General features: G+C 39.9%; 1 pseudogene; it reads right to left on the bottom strand.

The window, feature by feature from the left end:
* Positions 1-9,727: 9,727 nt before the first annotated feature.
* Positions 9,728-19,196, bottom strand: LOC119562062 (annotated as a pseudogene).
* Between the last annotated feature and the right edge of the window lie 79 nt (positions 19,197-19,275).

Genomic DNA, 19,275 nt, shown 5'->3' with positions numbered 1-19,275 from the left:
CTTTTAATTTATCCCCGCAGGGAATTATCACATAACTCAGTATGTGATAATGGCAGACCAATATACATATATATCAAGATTATCAATACAAAATATATATCATTATTAGCCTGCCTCAATTGTAATTATTTATTTGGATTAACGATAAAGTTCGGAAACAATTTGTTATTCTATGTATAATAGAAACCTTGGCCTTTGTTTCAACATTATTATCTTTGGGCTTAAAATATTAACCGTGGAGCCAAGTCTCATATTCATAAATGAATAAAGAAACAAATTTGACGGATTAATATCTTCTCTACCGACAGACAGTATTTTGTCACGTCAATAGTAGATGGCCGGCCCATTGACCATCCTATAGTAGTTTTTGGACCCAATATCTTTAATTCGGGTATTTTCAATTGTCTTTGCCAATCAACCGTTTGGTACTCTCTCATATAATAAGAGAATACACATATAATTCCATTATATGGATATATCTTCATTATTTTATTTGCTACATCACCCTATAATAGTTTTTGAACCCGTCAACTTCAATTCGGGTATTTTCAATTGTCTTTGCCAACCATTTATATGGTATTCTCTATTATAATAAGAGAATACTAGTGTATATCCATTATATGGATATATCATCTTCATATTATTTGCTACACCACCCTATAGTAGTTTTTGAACCCATCATCTGCAATTCGGGTATTTTCAATTGTCTTTGCCAACCAACTATACGGTATTCTCTCTTATAATAAGAGAATACAAGTATATTTTCATTATATGGATATAATGCCATTTATTTTTCAATATCCATATAATTCATTTAGTTTTGTATGTACAAAACAAGTTTTCTTTATAGTATTGACAAAATCATATGTTTACGCATAACATAAGTTTTGACCAATACGAGGAGGGGCCCGCCAACGACCACCTCCCTATAGTAGTTTTTTACCCCACGCACTACTGCGTGCCTGTTTACAGTACTAGTGCCAGCTATCACTAGGTTTATATATCATGTTTCAGTGATATATGGGTAAATTCTACCATTTATTCTTATGTATATGGCATTTCTATGCCATATTTATACAATCCATTCATATCTTAATGTATATTTATTATATTATACATTATTATGCCTTATAGGTATTATACCTATAAGCCATATCCATACGATTCATTCACTAGTGCCGCCCCTCACTAGGTTTATAATTGTTATATCATTGATATACAATTTATTTCTATATATATGGCATTTATATGCCATATCCATACAATGCATTCACATTTCAATGTATATTTACTTGTTATACATTATTATGCCTTATAGGTATTATACCTATAAGCCATATCCATACGATTCACTTATATAAATATATGTATATTTTTCTATACATAATTTTTTTTTATTTTTGTATGGATTTCTATGCATATCCATAGTTTATATGGATATGCTTGGCGTTCTATATAGTATTGACAAATTCATATGCATAACATAAGTTTTGACCAATACGAGGAGGGGCCCGCCAACGACCACCTCCCTATAGTAGTTTTTTACCCCACGCACTATTGCGTGCCTGTTTACAGTACTAGTGCCAGCTATCACTAGGTTTATATATCGTGTTTCAGTGATATATGGGTAAATTCTACCATTTATTCTTATGTATATGGCATTTCTATGCCATATTTATACAATCCATTCATATCTTAATGTATATTTATTATATTATACATTATTATGCCTTATAGGTATTATACCTATAAGCCATATCCATACGATTCATTCACTAGTGCCGCCCCTCACTAGGTTTATAATTGTTATATCATTGATATACAATTTATTTCTATATATATGGCATTTATATGCCATATCCATACAATGCATTCACATTTCAATGTATATTTACTTGTTATACATTATTATGCCTTATAGGTATTATACCTATAAGCCATATCCATACGATTCACTTATATAAATATATGTATATTTTTTTCTATACATAATTTTTTTTTACTTTTGTATGGTTTTCTATGCATATCCATAGTTTATATGGATATGCTTGGCGTTCTATATAGTATTGACAAATTCATATGCATAACATAAGTTTTGACCAATACGAGGAGGGGCCCGCCAACGACCACCTCCCTATAGTAGTTTTTTACCCCACGCACTATTGCGTGCCTGTTTACAGTACTAGTGCCAGCTATCACTAGGTTTATATATCGTGTTTCAGTGATATATGGGTAAATTCTACCATTTATTCTTATGTATATGGCATTTCTATGCCATATTTATACAATCCATTCATATCTTAATGTATATTTATTATATTATACATTATTATGCCTTATAGGTATTATACCTATAAGCCATATCCATACGATTCATTCACTAGTGCCGCCCCTCACTAGGTTTATAATTGTTATATCATTGATATACAATTTATTTCTATATATATGGCATTTATATGCCATATCCATACAATGCATTCACATTTCAATGTATATTTACTTGTTATACATTATTATGCCTTATAGGTATTATACCTATAAGCCATATCCATACGATTCACTTATATAAATATATGTATATTTTTCTATACATAATTTTTTTTTACTTTTGTATGGTTTTCTATGCATATCCATAGTTTATATGGATATGCTTGGCGTTCTATATAGTATTGACAAATTCATATGCATAACATAAGTTTTGACCAATACGAGGAGGGGCCCGCCAACGACCACCTCCCTATAGTAGTTTTTTACCCCACGCACTATTGCGTGCCTGTTTACAGTACTAGTGCCAGCTATCACTAGGTTTATATATCGTGTTTCAGTGATATATGGGTAAATTCTACCATTTATTCTTATGTATATGGCATTTCTATGCCATATTTATACAATCCATTCATATCTTAATGTATATTTATTATATTATACATTATTATGCCTTATAGGTATTATACCTATAAGCCATATCCATACGATTCATTCACTAGTGCCGCCCCTCACTAGGTTTATAATTGTTATATCATTGATATACAATTTATTTCTATATATATGGCATTTATATGCCATATCCATACAATGCATTCACATTTCAATGTATATTTACTTGTTATACATTATTATGCCTTATAGGTATTATACCTATAAGCCATATCCATACGATTCACTTATATAAATATATGTATATTTTTCTATACATAATTTTTTTTTACTTTTGTATGGTTTTCTATGCATATCCATAGTTTATATGGATATGCTTGGCGTTCTATATAGTATTGACAAATTCATATGCATAACATAAGTTTTGACCAATACGAGGAGGGGCCCGCCAACGACCACCTCCCTATAGTAGTTTTTTACCCCACGCACTATTGCGTGCCTGTTTACAGTACTAGTGCCAGCTATCACTAGGTTTATATATCGTGTTTCAGTGATATATGGGTAAATTCTACCATTTATTCTTATGTATATGGCATTTCTATGCCATATTTATACAATCCATTCATATCTTAATGTATATTTATTATATTATACATTATTATGCCTTATAGGTATTATACCTATAAGCCATATCCATACGATTCATTCACTAGTGCCGCCCCTCACTAGGTTTATAATTGTTATATCATTGATATACAATTTATTTCTATATATATGGCATTTATATGCCATATCCATACAATGCATTCACATTTCAATGTATATTTACTTGTTATACATTATTATGCCTTATAGGTATTATACCTATAAGCCATATCCATACGATTCACTTATATAAATATATGTATATTTTTCTATACATAATTTTTTTTTATTTTTGTATGGATTTCTATGCATATCCATAGTTTATATGGATATGCTTGGCGTTCTATATAGTATTGACAAATTCATATGCATAACATAAGTTTTGACCAATACGAGGAGGGGCCCGCCAACGACCACCTCCCTATAGTAGTTTTTTACCCCACGCACTATTGCGTGCCTGTTTACAGTACTAGTGCCAGCTATCACTAGGTTTATATATCGTGTTTCAGTGATATATGGGTAAATTCTACCATTTATTCTTATGTATATGGCATTTCTATGCCATATTTATACAATCCATTCATATCTTAATGTATATTTATTATATTATACATTATTATGCCTTATAGGTATTATACCTATAAGCCATATCCATACGATTCATTCACTAGTGCCGCCCCTCACTAGGTTTATAATTGTTATATCATTGATATACAATTTATTTCTATATATATGGCATTTATATGCCATATCCATACAATGCATTCACATTTCAATGTATATTTACTTGTTATACATTATTATGCCTTATAGGTATTATACCTATAAGCCATATCCATACGATTCACTTATATAAATATATGTATATTTTTCTATACATAATTTTTTTTTACTTTTGTATGGTTTTCTATGCATATCCATAGTTTATATGGATATGCTTGGCGTTCTATATAGTATTGACAAATTCATATGCATAACATAAGTTTTGACCAATACGAGGAGGGGCCCGCCAACGACCACCTCCCTATAGTAGTTTTTTACCCCACGCACTATTGCGTGCCTGTTTACAGTACTAGTGCCAGCTATCACTAGGTTTATATATCGTGTTTCAGTGATATATGGGTAAATTCTACCATTTATTCTTATGTATATGGCATTTCTATGCCATATTTATACAATCCATTCATATCTTAATGTATATTTATTATATTATACATTATTATGCCTTATAGGTATTATACCTATAAGCCATATCCATACGATTCATTCACTAGTGCCGCCCCTCACTAGGTTTATAATTGTTATATCATTGATATACAATTTATTTCTATATATATGGCATTTATATGCCATATCCATACAATGCATTCACATTTCAATGTATATTTACTTGTTATACATTATTATGCCTTATAGGTATTATACCTATAAGCCATATCCATACGATTCACTTATATAAATATATGTATATTTTTCTATACATAATTTTTTTTTACTTTTGTATGGTTTTCTATGCATATCCATAGTTTATATGGATATGCTTGGCGTTCTATATAGTATTGACAAATTCATATGCATAACATAAGTTTTGACCAATACGAGGAGGGGCCCGCCAACGACCACCTCCCTATAGTAGTTTTTTACCCCACGCACTATTGCGTGCCTGTTTACAGTACTAGTGCCAGCTATCACTAGGTTTATATATCGTGTTTCAGTGATATATGGGTAAATTCTACCATTTATTCTTATGTATATGGCATTTCTATGCCATATTTATACAATCCATTCATATCTTAATGTATATTTATTATATTATACATTATTATGCCTTATAGGTATTATACCTATAAGCCATATCCATACGATTCATTCACTAGTGCCGCCCCTCACTAGGTTTATAATTGTTATATCATTGATATACAATTTATTTCTATATATATGGCATTTATATGCCATATCCATACAATGCATTCACATTTCAATGTATATTTACTTGTTATACATTATTATGCCTTATAGGTATTATACCTATAAGCCATATCCATACGATTCACTTATATAAATATATGTATATTTTTCTATACATAATTTTTTTTTACTTTTGTATGGATTTCTATGCATATCCATAGTTTATATGGATATGCTTGGCGTTCTATATAGTATTGACAAATTCATATGCATAACATAAGTTTTGACCAATACGAGGAGGGGCCCGCCAACGACCACCTCCCTATAGTAGTTTTTTACCCCACGCACTATTGCGTGCCTGTTTACAGTACTAGTGCCAGCTATCACTAGGTTTATATATCGTGTTTCAGTGATATATGGGTAAATTCTACCATTTATTCTTATGTATATGGCATTTCTATGCCATATTTATACAATCCATTCATATCTTAATGTATATTTATTATATTATACATTATTATGCCTTATAGGTATTATACCTATAAGCCATATCCATACGATTCATTCACTAGTGCCGCCCCTCACTAGGTTTATAATTGTTATATCATTGATATACAATTTATTTCTATATATATGGCATTTATATGCCATATCCATACAATGCATTCACATTTCAATGTATATTTACTTGTTATACATTATTATGCCTTATAGGTATTATACCTATAAGCCATATCCATACGATTCACTTATATAAATATATGTATATTTTTCTATACATAATTTTTTTTTACTTTTGTATGGATTTCTATGCATATCCATAGTTTATATGGATATGCTTGGCGTTCTATATAGTATTGACAAATTCATATGCATAACATAAGTTTTGACCAATACGAGGAGGGGCCCGCCAACGACCACCTCCCTATAGTAGTTTTTTACCCCACGCACTATTGCGTGCATGTTTACAGTACTAGTGCCAGCTATCATTAGGTTTATATATCGTGTTTCAGTGATATATGGGTAAATTCTACCATTTATTCTTATGTATGTATATGGCATTTCTATGCCATATTTATATAATTCATTCATATCTTAATTTATATTTATTATATTATACATTATTATGCCTTATAGGTATTATACCTATAAGCCATATCCATACGATTCATTCACTAGTGCCGCCCCTCACTAGGTTTATAATTGTTATATCATTGATATACAATTTATTTCTATATATATGGCATTTATATGCCATATCCATACAATGCATTCACATTTCAATGTATATTTACTTGTTATACATTATTATGCCTTATAGGTATTATACCTATAAGCCATATCCATACGATTCACTTATATAAATATATGTATATTTTTCTATACATAATTTTTTTTTACTTTTGTATGGTTTTCTATGCATATCCATAGTTTATATGGATATGCTTGGCGTTCTATATAGTATTGACAAATTCATATGCATAACATAAGTTTTGACCAATACGAGGAGGGGCCCGCCAACGACCACCTCCCTATAGTAGTTTTTTACCCCACGCACTATTGCGTGCCTGTTTACAGTACTAGTGCCAGCTATCACTAGGTTTATATATCGTGTTTCAGTGATATATGGGTAAATTCTACCATTTATTCTTATGTATATGGCATTTCTATGCCATATTTATACAATCCATTCATATCTTAATGTATATTTATTATATTATACATTATTATGCCTTATAGGTATTATACCTATAAGCCATATCCATACGATTCATTCACTAGTGCCGCCCCTCACTAGGTTTATAATTGTTATATCATTGATATACAATTTATTTCTATATATATGGCATTTATATGCCATATCCATACAATGCATTCACATTTCAATGTATATTTACTTGTTATACATTATTATGCCTTATAGGTATTATACCTATAAGCCATATCCATACGATTCACTTATATAAATATATGTATATTTTTCTATACATAATTTTTTTTTACTTTTGTATGGATTTCTATGCATATCCATAGTTTATATGGATATGCTTGGCGTTCTATATAGTATTGACAAATTCATATGCATAACATAAGTTTTGACCAATACGAGGAGGGGCCCGCCAACGACCACCTCCCTATAGTAGTTTTTTACCCCACGCACTATTGCGTGCCTGTTTACAGTACTAGTGCCAGCTATCACTAGGTTTATATATCGTGTTTCAGTGATATATGGGTAAATTCTACCATTTATTCTTATGTATATGGCATTTCTATGCCATATTTATACAATCCATTCATATCTTAATGTATATTTATTATATTATACATTATTATGCCTTATAGGTATTATACCTATAAGCCATATCCATACGATTCATTCACTAGTGCCGCCCCTCACTAGGTTTATAATTGTTATATCATTGATATACAATTTATTTCTATATATATGGCATTTATATGCCATATCCATACAATGCATTCACATTTCAATGTATATTTACTTGTTATACATTATTATGCCTTATAGGTATTATACCTATAAGCCATATCCATACGATTCACTTATATAAATATATGTATATTTTTCTATACATAATTTTTTTTTACTTTTGTATGGATTTCTATGCATATCCATAGTTTATATGGATATGCTTGGCGTTCTATATAGTATTGACAAATTCATATGCATAACATAAGTTTTGACCAATACGAGGAGGGGCCCGCCAACGACCACCTCCCTATAGTAGTTTTTTACCCCACGCACTATTGCGTGCATGTTTACAGTACTAGTGCCAGCTATCATTAGGTTTATATATCGTGTTTCAGTGATATATGGGTAAATTCTACCATTTATTCTTATGTATGTATATGGCATTTCTATGCCATATTTATATAATTCATTCATATCTTAATTTATATTTATTATATTATACATTATTATGCCTTATAGGTATTATACCTATAAGCCATATCCATACGATTCATATACTAGTGCAGCCCCTCACTAGGTTTATATATCTCATTTTAATTATATATTGGTAAATTCTATTATTTATTCTTGTGTATATGGCACTTATATGCCGCCATATCTATAAAAATGCATTTATATTTCAATGTATATTTTCTATATTATACATTATTATGCCTTAAAAAGTTATTATACCTACCATAAGGCGATATCCATACGATTCATTTATATAAAAGATATATGTATAATTTTCTATACATAATTTTTTTTTATGAATATATGGGTTTCCTAAGCATATCCATATAATACATTTAGTTTTATATGGATTAGATTGGTCTTCTTTATTGTATTGCCAAACTCATATTGATAAAATAAGTTTTGAACAATAAGAGGATCAGCCGCCAACCAACCAACCACTGCTACCATTGGAGGAACATATACTTACTTTTTATATGTCCTCTTACTTGAATGGTCCTCTCTTTACTTGAAAATTTCATTACCATAGGAATCTATTTATACATGGAATATGATTTCCACTACTTTTTCGCGTCACTAATAATTAATATGACGATACAGACTTGCTACCATAACATAAGTCTTGAACAATAATAGGAGCAGCCGCCAACCAACCACCAACCAACCAACCACTGCTACCATTGATAGTAATTTTATATGTCCTCTTTAGTTGAATTTCAATACCATAGGAATATTTATACATGGAATATGTTTTGCCACTACTTTTTCGCGTCACTAATAATATGACGATACAGTCTTGCTACCATAACATAAGTTTTGAACAATAAGAGGAGCAGACACACCAACCAACCAACCGCGCTGCTACCATTATATATACTTATATTTATATAAGTCCTCTTTACTTGAATGGCCTCTTTACTTGAATTTCAATACCATAGGAATATTTATTTATACATGGAATATGTTTTGCCACTACTTTTTCGCGTCACTAATAATATGACGATATAGACTTGCTACCATAACATAAGTTTTGAACAATAAGAGGAGCAGACACCAACCAACCAACCGCTGCTACCATTGAATGAACCATATATACAAACTTTTATATATGTCCTCTTTACTTGAATTTTAATACCATAGGAATATTTATACATGGAATATGTTTGCCACTTTATCATCGCGTCACTAATAAGATGACGATACATTTTGTTTGTTCAATATTTACTTATATATTGATGTTTCCAATTTAGGTCTTTTATATTTCTTCTTCCCTACCTTACACACCACAAACAAAGTGGCGTGCGATGCTGCAAGCAAGCATAATGATTATGCCCGCTTGCAACATCTTTATTATCGAATCATCAAGCAAAGGATAAGCTTCAGTGGATCGCAGTATGGCAGCTGCTCAACCACTTACAACACCTTGCCTGTTACAAAAGTCGTTTACAATTGATTCTAGGCTTTGTCATTGTATTAAATAATGCTTTTATATGTAACTAGCGCGGCATCAGGTGATCAAAGATCCTCCCAATTTACTATGTTACAAATTACATTGGCATCACATCCATTGTCGTTTATAAAGTAAATTATAAACTTTAAATGGTTTAGAAGCCATACAATGCAAATTGCCCCTTATTTATCATTGCAGTCCAGCACGGATACGACCTTAGAGGCGTTCAGGCATAATCCAACGGACGTAGCGTCATACCACTGTTCGCTCGAACAAGTATTGTGCCATTGGTCCGTACCTGCGGTTCCTCTCGTACTACGCAGGAATGCTGTCGCAACAACGTTTTGTCATTAGTAGGGTAAAACTAACCTGTCTCACGACGGTCTAAACCCAGCTCACGTTCCCTTGCATGGGTGAACAATCCAACGCTTGGTGAATTTTGCTTCACAATGATAGGAAGAGCCGACATCGAAGGATCAAAAAGCGACGTCGCTATGAACGCTTGGCCGCCACAAGCCAGTTATCCCTATGGTAACTTTTCTGACACCTCTTGTTAAAAACTCTTTAAACCAAAAGGATCGATAGGCCGAGCTTTTGCTGTCCCTGTGTGTACTGAACACCGAGATCAAGTCAGCATTTGCCCTTTTGCTCTATGTGTGGTTTCTGTCCGCACTGAGCTGGCCTTGGGACACCTCCGTTATTATTTGAGAGATGTACCGCCCCAGTCAAACTCCCTACCTGGCAATGTCCTTGAATTGGATCATACCTGAGTAATTGGAGTTATACCAAATTTTCAAATCAAAAATACATAAATGCACCGTTTTATTAAAGAATTTGTTTGCGATTATATAACAAACTCGTGATACTTTGATCAAGAAGCTTGCATCAAAACCCAATACCATAAGATATAATAAATATATCCGTATAATGGCTAGGAAATGATACACGTTCCATTTAATCAAGTAAGTAAGGAAACAATAAGAGTAGTGGTATTTCATTGGCGATACCAAACCGAAGTCTAATATCTCCCACTTATTCTACACCTCTTATGTCTCCTTACACTGCCAGATTAGAGTCAAGCTCAAAAGGGTCTTCTTTCCCCGCTAATTATTCCAAGCCCGTTCCCTTGGCTGTGGTTTCGCTAGATAGTAGATAGGGACAGGTGTGTCTCGGATCCCTCCGAACTTGTTTTACGTGGCGTGTTCCACAATGAAGGGATTACAACCACGGCATTCTAATATACCCACAAGTGAGTATATAATGCACGGGTCTAGGTTAAGCGCCAGACCAACGCCCCGGACTAGAAGCTATAGCTATGTACATAGCATCCACCCCAGTAGCAATTCGAGTACTTACTTGTCGGGCAAGCACTCCCCCTTGCGTAGGGGCGAGATCTATCTAAAATCTCTACTGTTCTGTGGGTCACAGCACCCGAGTTGTATAACGCAACATCCACGTCGAGCCCGAGGACTCTACCCGCGATATAGGTGTCAACCACAGCCACCACGATACTCCCACAAGGGGGCCAACCTCAATGAGCAGCCTTGGAGCTGCTCAACCCGTGGTACCGAAATTACAGGCTCGGTGAGCCTCACCCCTTCAGCTCCGACAAGCTCGGATGAGGCAACCATTGCCATATTAGTCGCCTCCTACGACAAGCTATGGCAGGCTGTGGCAGTATTCTTCGCCGCTACCACACGGCAAAAGAGGTGTGGGACTAACGTCCCGGCGCCTGTGGTTCCTCCCTCGTCGCATCCATCCTTCGCCTCGAGAAGGCAGCATCGGCAAAAACTCCTAGGAGACGCATCCGTTCTGGGGTCTCGACTACTCCCGCGACGATCCATCTTCCCTGGTCTCGAACGACTCCAAGGGCATCCAGGTCCCGCAAATCGTTGTACAGGCGGCATTCACACAGTATGTGGCGCCAGTCCTCTCTTGCCACGCCACATGAGCATGCGGTCGTGGTGCTGAGGGTCCTGCTTTGCAGAAATGCGTTCATCGACCCGTGTCCTGTCAGCAAGAATCCGGCTTTGAGGGTAAAGACAAAGTCTTTCCTCTTGTAGACGAACGCTGCCTCTGGGAAAAACTCGCGAGTCACGGAGCCGTGTTCCGCGCGATCCCATCTGAGTTGCCACTCATTTAGCAGACGTTCGTCTAGCAGCGCCATCTTAGCTTTCCAGTCCAACACGGACAGGTCCTGTCCGTGGAGCCAGTCGCTCTCATCCAGGGGGACATCCTTCCTCAGCTTGAACTTCACGGCGATCCTGTGAGCATCCAGATCCATTGGAGGAGCACCAGCAAGCACCTGCAGTGCCACCGTGGACACTGTGCGGCATACCGGTAGGCATCCTAAAAGGATGGACCTCTGGCACGAGGTGAGGAGTTTAAGGGACTTGCCCCTACTCGCCGCCTTGTACCAGACCGAGGCACCAAAGAGTGCACAGGGGACCATGAGTCCGCTGTAAATCGTCCTCTTAGCACGGGAGCTGAGCCCCCAATCGACTCGAAGCACCCGCGCTAGTCCTCCGGCAACTCCAGCCAGCCGATCTCTGAGAGCAGAGATATGCGGGAGAAAACTCAACCGCTCGCCGACTAAGATGCCAAGGTACCGGCATTTGGTGACGTAAGGCAGGCTTGCTCCAGCAAACCGTACCGTCGGTCTCCTCGTGCGTGAAAGCTGTCCTTTCAGCAACATTATTGCCGTCTTGCTGGTTGACACACTCACTCCAACCTCAGCTCCCCAGGCTCCCACGATGTCCATCAACTGCTCGCCCTTCCGCTCCAGATCGGCACGGGAATTCCCGTCGACGAAAAGCAGAAGATCATCTGCAAACGCGCTCAGAGCACAATGTGGCTCCAAGCGCTGAAGCAGCACATCCATCAGTAAATTCCAAATAAATGGACCACTGACGGACCCTTGCGGGCAGCCCCGTGTAACCGCAACTGTGGCTGCTTCATACCTGCTGATGATGCTTGCGCTACGGCCGGAAAAATAGCTTTTCCACAAGTCGATTTCTCGACAGCCTACGTCGACAAGCCGATCCAGCACCGCACTCCACTCCACGTTGTCGAAGGCTCCCTTGAAATCGACAAAGATTCCAAGGACCCTCCTCTCGCGACTGTTGGCGACGGTGTTTTTGGCGTGCATCCACGCATCCTCCACGCAGCGTCCAGGCCTGAATCCGAATTGCCATCTGCAGCCATCCGGTAGCACATCCTTCAGCCGATTCACCATGATTCCCTCAAGCGCCTTTCCGAACACTGGCAAAAGGCATATGCCGCGATAAGAGGCAGGATCGCTCCTGTCCTTATCTGGCCCCTTTACCAGCGGTATCACTCTCGGGTGCTTCCACTCGGCCGGAAAGTATCCTTCCGAGATGCACCGAGAGTACAGCTTCGTCAGGTGCTGAGGGATGGCACGCCATACCTCCTTGACAATACCGCCCGTGATGCCATCCATACCCGGCGATCGCCGGCTTCTCAGCCTCGCGACGCTGGTTGCCACCTCGAAGGCTTCGAGGATCGGTGGGGCACCAGGGGGTATGTCTTCTCGTGTCGTCGACTCCGCAACAGGGAAAAAGTTGCGGAGAAGCACACTTGCGCAGTCGTGCCAAGTTACGGAAAGCGCGCCGTTCGACCGGAGACATCCGAGATCGGCTGTCTTCTTCCGGCCTCGGCATATTCGGTATACGTGCCCCCATGGATCATCCTTGTGCCGTCCCACGAAGTCCCGCCAGTTTTGCTCCTTTGTCGTCAAGATAAGCTTCTTGTACTGGCCTGAGGCAAATCTCAGTCCAGCGGCAAGTTGCTCAGCATCGTCGGTGCCACTCCGGCGAGCTGCCTGCAGCCTACGCCTCAGTCTCCGGACCTCTTGGCGCTTGGTACTCAGCTCAGGATTCCACCATATTACGTTTCCCCTCGCTGCAGGTATCCTGCGCCCTATCACCCTGTCGCACACATCGTGTACGATGGAGCGAAGGGCAGACACATGGTCGTCCAACGGCGATTCCTCCAGTTCCTCGAGACTCTGTGCTGCACTCCTTAACTCTACACTGAATCTTCGCCAACTTGCATTGGAGAGCTTCCATTGCGGTACCGGAGCTAGGCTCTCAACGGTACTGCTCGGATCTGGAGTAACCTCAACAGTGATAATGTTGTGGTCACTCAGCTCCCAGAAGTCAACTCTCCAATCGTAGGTTGCCCATACTCGCGCCGCTTCGTTGGCGAAGGTCACGTCGATATCACTTCTAGAGCGGTGATTATCGAACGTGAACACCTGGCTGGCCGTATTCAGTACACTGGCACCGCTTGCGATTATCCACTCGTTCATGAGCTGTCCCCGTTCGCGGTTCAGGCGGTCTCCAGAGTTGTCTGGGGATTTGCTGAACCACATAGGGGAGACTGCGTTAGCATCAAGTCCGAGGATTGTCGGTGTTCTGCTAGCTAATAGCAGAACCGTATCCAGGTAGTCAGTGTAGGGCTCCAGAGCAGCTAGATGCTGGCAGTATACGGAGGCCAGAAAGATTGTGCCATATCTTCCTGTGACACTCACGCACACTCCGTAGTCCGTCGTCAAAGCCTCGATGGGCATGCAGATGGCAGATGGGTCGTCCACGATGATGGCAGCTTTCTTCCTCCTATCGGCGAATATCCTCATTCCTCCAGGCAGTCCAGTGAGTCGCTTGCCAGCGTCCACGTAGGGCTCCTGGACTAGTGCGAACAGGTGGCCAGCATCTCTCATCTGCTTGGCAAGCTCGATGACAGCGCAACGGCCTCGACCACAATTCGCTTGGATGAAGCTAAACATTATCAATGTCTAGCTTGCACCCTGGCTAGCAGCGCGCCGTATATCGGGCAGCCACCCGAAAGCATATAATGCCCCGAGGGCATACCCTTGTGACGGCAGTTGCGGCAGTCCACCGCATTTCTGCACTTCGCCGCGACGTGGTCGTTCTGTCCGCACTGGCGGCAGACCTGCTTCTCTCGGGCGTACCGACACTCATTGACCTTGTGGTCAAAGCCAAGGCATCGGTGGCACGCGTAGGTTCGCACCTGAGAGCGGCAGCGGTAGGAAAACCACTTAATGTATACTCTCCCGCCCTCGAGAACGGCCAGCGCCTGGTCGTCTACCTCCAGCGTCACATTGATTGTGGCACCGTCAGCAGCTGACCAGGGCTTGGTCGCCAGGACAACCGCCTTCTGGAACTCCTTGAGGCTCATCTCTTCGAAGTTCTTCTCCCTGAGCTCCATCATAAACTCGTCCGGTCCCACGGAGGTGTCCACATCCTGGACCGTAACACGCGGCTTCGCAGCGGTGTTCCTCGACACCTTCAGGCCCACCTCGGCGAACTTTGCGGAGGCGACGACCTTCGTCATCTCCGCCTGCGAAGGCGTGCGAATGATCGCGCCGCCCCGCTTCAGCTCACGCACCTCGTGTACTCGTACGCCCAGAGCGGGCGCTACCTCCTTGCGGATCTTCTCAGCGATTTGCCTGCCTGACAGGGCCGGGTCGTCGCACGCAACGACAGCCGACCATGTCTCCCGAATCTTCCGCGGTGCGGGTACGGGGGCAAGGGGGGCAACAGGGGCAGCAGGTGAGGCGACTAGGTGCGCGCCTCTAGCAGCGGTGGCTGCATATGAGGCGGCCGAGGCGACCGGTGTCTGCCTCTTCAAGCGATCCTCCAGCACTCCGATGCGGATCAGCAGGGCTCCGACGACCTCCTCGTAGCGGTTTGCCAACAACTGCGTCTTAATGCTCACGGTAGGGCTCGCTACGTGGGACATCCTCAGGATATCCGCACGGATGTCGCCCATCTCGGCAGCAACGGCTCCGTTTCCCCTCCATTCCCTGTCCGAGAAGGATTTCTCTATGCTGGCTGGCACGACGAAGGTCCCTCCATCAGCAGCGGCTGCGACTGTGGCAGCGTCGGCGGGGGCAGCGGCGGGGGCAGCGGCGGGGGCAGCGGCGGCGGCAGCGGCAGCGGCTGCGGCAGCGGCAGCGGCTGCGACTGCGGCAGCGTCAGCGGCGGGGGCAGCGGCGGGGGCAGCGGCAAAGGCGTCGGCAGGGGCAGCGGCGGTTGCATCCAGCGCCAACACTTTGCACCTCGAGGCCTCCCTCAGCGGCGCTTTGTTGCGCTTGCCTCTGGCGCGCCCTCTGCCCGAGCTGCTTCCACGGCTGCTCGCACTTTCGCTCCCGGACTCGTCGACCACCATTTTTGGTGGCGCCATCTGCCGGTTATCGGCCTTACTAAGTAAGCTCTTTGATATTCGAGACTTACCCCTTCCTATCAGCTGGTTCTCAAAAGCTCGGTCAGCTGATCAGCTGATCCAAGTTCAGCGGAGACACAAACCGCACAGCTGTGGGCGACAAAATGTGCCTAAATTAGGCAAACGCCTCTCTCGAGAGAGCGCCTCTCTCGCGACACACGTGTCTTAATGGAAAATTTCCAAAAAGAAAAACGCGAATATCGCCCGATTTCCGCAGAATTTCAAACGGAAAACACACGCACTGTGTTCGCAAGCACGAAACACGAATTTTCGCACTATTTTCAACAATGTACCTGTTGTTTTACTGCCTAAATGCACTTTACTCGCGGAGCGTACGGAAAAACACGTCTGTTCTCGCGAGCAACCAAACACCGACTGTGTAGATAGGGACAGTAGGAATCTCGTTAATCCATTCATGCGCGTCACTAATTAGATGACGAGGCATTTGGCTACCTTAAGAGAGTCATAGTTACTCCCGCCGTTGACCCGCGCTTACTTGAATTTCTTCACTTTGACATTCAGAGCACTGGGCAGAAATCACATTGTGTCAACACCCGCTAGGGCCATCACAATGCTTTGTTTTAATTAGACAGTCGGATTCCCCAAGTCCGTGCCAGTTCTGAATTGATTGTTAATTGATAATCGTTATAATTAATAAGAACTAATTGGTTTAACCCAATTAGTATTCTTAAAAATTTTAGCAAGAAAGTTCCACAATTGGCTACGTAACTAAACTATCCGGGGAACAAGTGACCAACATAAATGCCAGACACTCTATTTACCCAGAACGAGCACATAAACCATGTTATTGTTTCCCAATCAAGCCCGACTATCTCAATCTTCAGAGCCAATCCTTATCCCGAAGTTACGGATCTAATTTGCCGACTTCCCTTACCTACATTATTCTATCGACTAGAGACTCTTCACCTTGGAGACCAGCTGCGGATATTGGTACGGCCTGTTGAGAAGTTTGCGTGTCCCCACCATAAATTTTCAAGGTCCGAGGAGAAAATATCGACACAACAGTATATGTCATGCTCTTCTAGCCCATCTACCATATCTCTCTGCGAAAGACTTCCATGGTAGTACGGCTATAAAACAGAAAAGAAAACTCTTCCGATATCTCTCGACGGCTTCTTTATGGTCGTTCCTGTTGCCAGGATGAGCACGAGGCCCATATTTAATAACAAACGGATACTCAACAGGTTACGGAATTGGAACCGTATTCCCTTTCGTTCAAAATTATTCAAGTATATTAATTAGCTTGATTTATATAATATAATTATATTTGTATGGCATTTGTGTTTTACTTGAAAATTTTCGGCTTTCGCCTTGAACTTAGGACCGACTAACTCGTGATCAACCACTGTTCACACGAAACCCTTCTCCACTTCAGTCCTCCAAGGTCTCATTCGATTATTTGCTACTACCACCAAGATCTGTACCAATGGCAGCTCCATGCAGGCTTACGCCAAACACTTCTACGCATACCATTGTACCTTCCTACTCACTAAAGTTTCAAAATTTATATCACAAGTAATATAAATCATCTACTTTAGCGGTAATGTATAGGTATACAACTTAAGCGCCATCCATTTTAAGGGCTAGTTGCTTCGGCAGGTGAGTTGTTACACACTCCTTAGCGGATTTCGACTTCCATGATCACCGTCCTGCTGTTTTAAGCAACCAACGCCTTTCATGGTATCTGCATGAGTTGTTAATTTGGGCACCGTAACATTACGTTTGGTTCATCCCACAGCGCCAGTTCTGCTTACCAAAAGTGGCCCACTGGGCACATTATATCATAACCTTGAACTTCATATCAAGAAAGTTAAGGTTCTTACCCATTTAAAGTTTGAGAATAGGTTAAGATCGTTTCGACCCTAAGGCCTCTAATCATTCGCTTTACCAGATAAGATTATTTTATATAACATTAAAATGCACCAGCTATCCTGAGGGAAACTTCGGAAGGAACCAGCTACTAGATGGTTCGATTGGTCTTTCGCCCCTATACTCAATTCTGACAATCGATTTGCACGTCAGAACTGTTTCGGTCTTCCATCAGGGTTTCCCCTGACTTCAACCTGATCAAGTATAGTTCACCATCTTTCGGGTCACAGCATATATGCTCAAGGTACGTTCCAGTTAGAGGCATAAATAATATAAATATCATTATACATAACTATATAGAACGCCCCGGGATTGTGTTAATTAGCTATAAATAGTTAAAAAACTAATCCCATTATTAGTCAAGTTAATTACGCTATTAGGTTTATATCCCAATAACTTGCACATATGTTAGACTCCTTGGTCCGTGTTTCAAGACGGGTCCCGAAGGTATCCTGAATCTTTCGCATTGTTAATCATACAAGTGCATATAATAAACACAAAAATCAATGATAATTATGCCATTATATAATTCCGAAAAATTAACGCACTGTATTCATATAAATCTATCAGCACTTTATCAAATTAATAACATTTATTCTGTGTTAAAATGCAAGCAAATTAATTTGAATAAACTATAAGTTATATTTTATGATAAATTTTGTATGCTAATAGATTACAATGTCCTTATATGGAAAAAATGCACACTATTATCATAATATTGTTTAAATATTACAATTTTAATGATGAATTTTCCATAACGGATATTCAGGTTCATCGGGCTTAACCTCTAAGCAGTTTCACGTACTGTTTAACTCTCTATTCAGAGTTCTTTTCAACTTTCCCTCACGGTACTTGTTTACTATCGGTCTCATGGTTATATTTAGTTTTAGATGGAGTTTACCACCCACTTAGTGCTGCACTATCAAGCAACACGACTCTTTGGAAACATCATCTAGTAATCATTAACGTTATACGGGCCTGGCACCCTCTATGGGTAAATGGCCTCATTTAAGAAGGACTTAAATCGTTAATTTCTCATACTAGAATATTGACGCTCCATACACTGCATCTCACATTTGCCATATAGACAAAGTGACTTAGTGCTGAACTGATTTCTTTTCGCTCGCCGCTACTAAGAAAATCCTGGTTAGTTTCTTTTCCTCCCCTAATTAATATGCTTAAATTCAGGGGGTAGTCCCATATGAGTTGAGGTTGTGTATAACTTTTTTTGCAATTAATTCTTTATATATAATGATAAAACATTTTATTAAATTCGTTATATATTTTATATATT

Source organism: Drosophila subpulchrella, unplaced genomic scaffold, assembly GCF_014743375.2.
Source record: "Drosophila subpulchrella strain 33 F10 #4 breed RU33 unplaced genomic scaffold, RU_Dsub_v1.1 Primary Assembly Seq391, whole genome shotgun sequence".
In the NCBI taxonomy this organism is placed as follows: domain Eukaryota; kingdom Metazoa; phylum Arthropoda; class Insecta; order Diptera; family Drosophilidae; genus Drosophila; species Drosophila subpulchrella.
The sequence above is the reverse complement of the archived record's forward strand: the minus strand, read 5'-3'. Positions and strand labels throughout refer to the sequence as shown.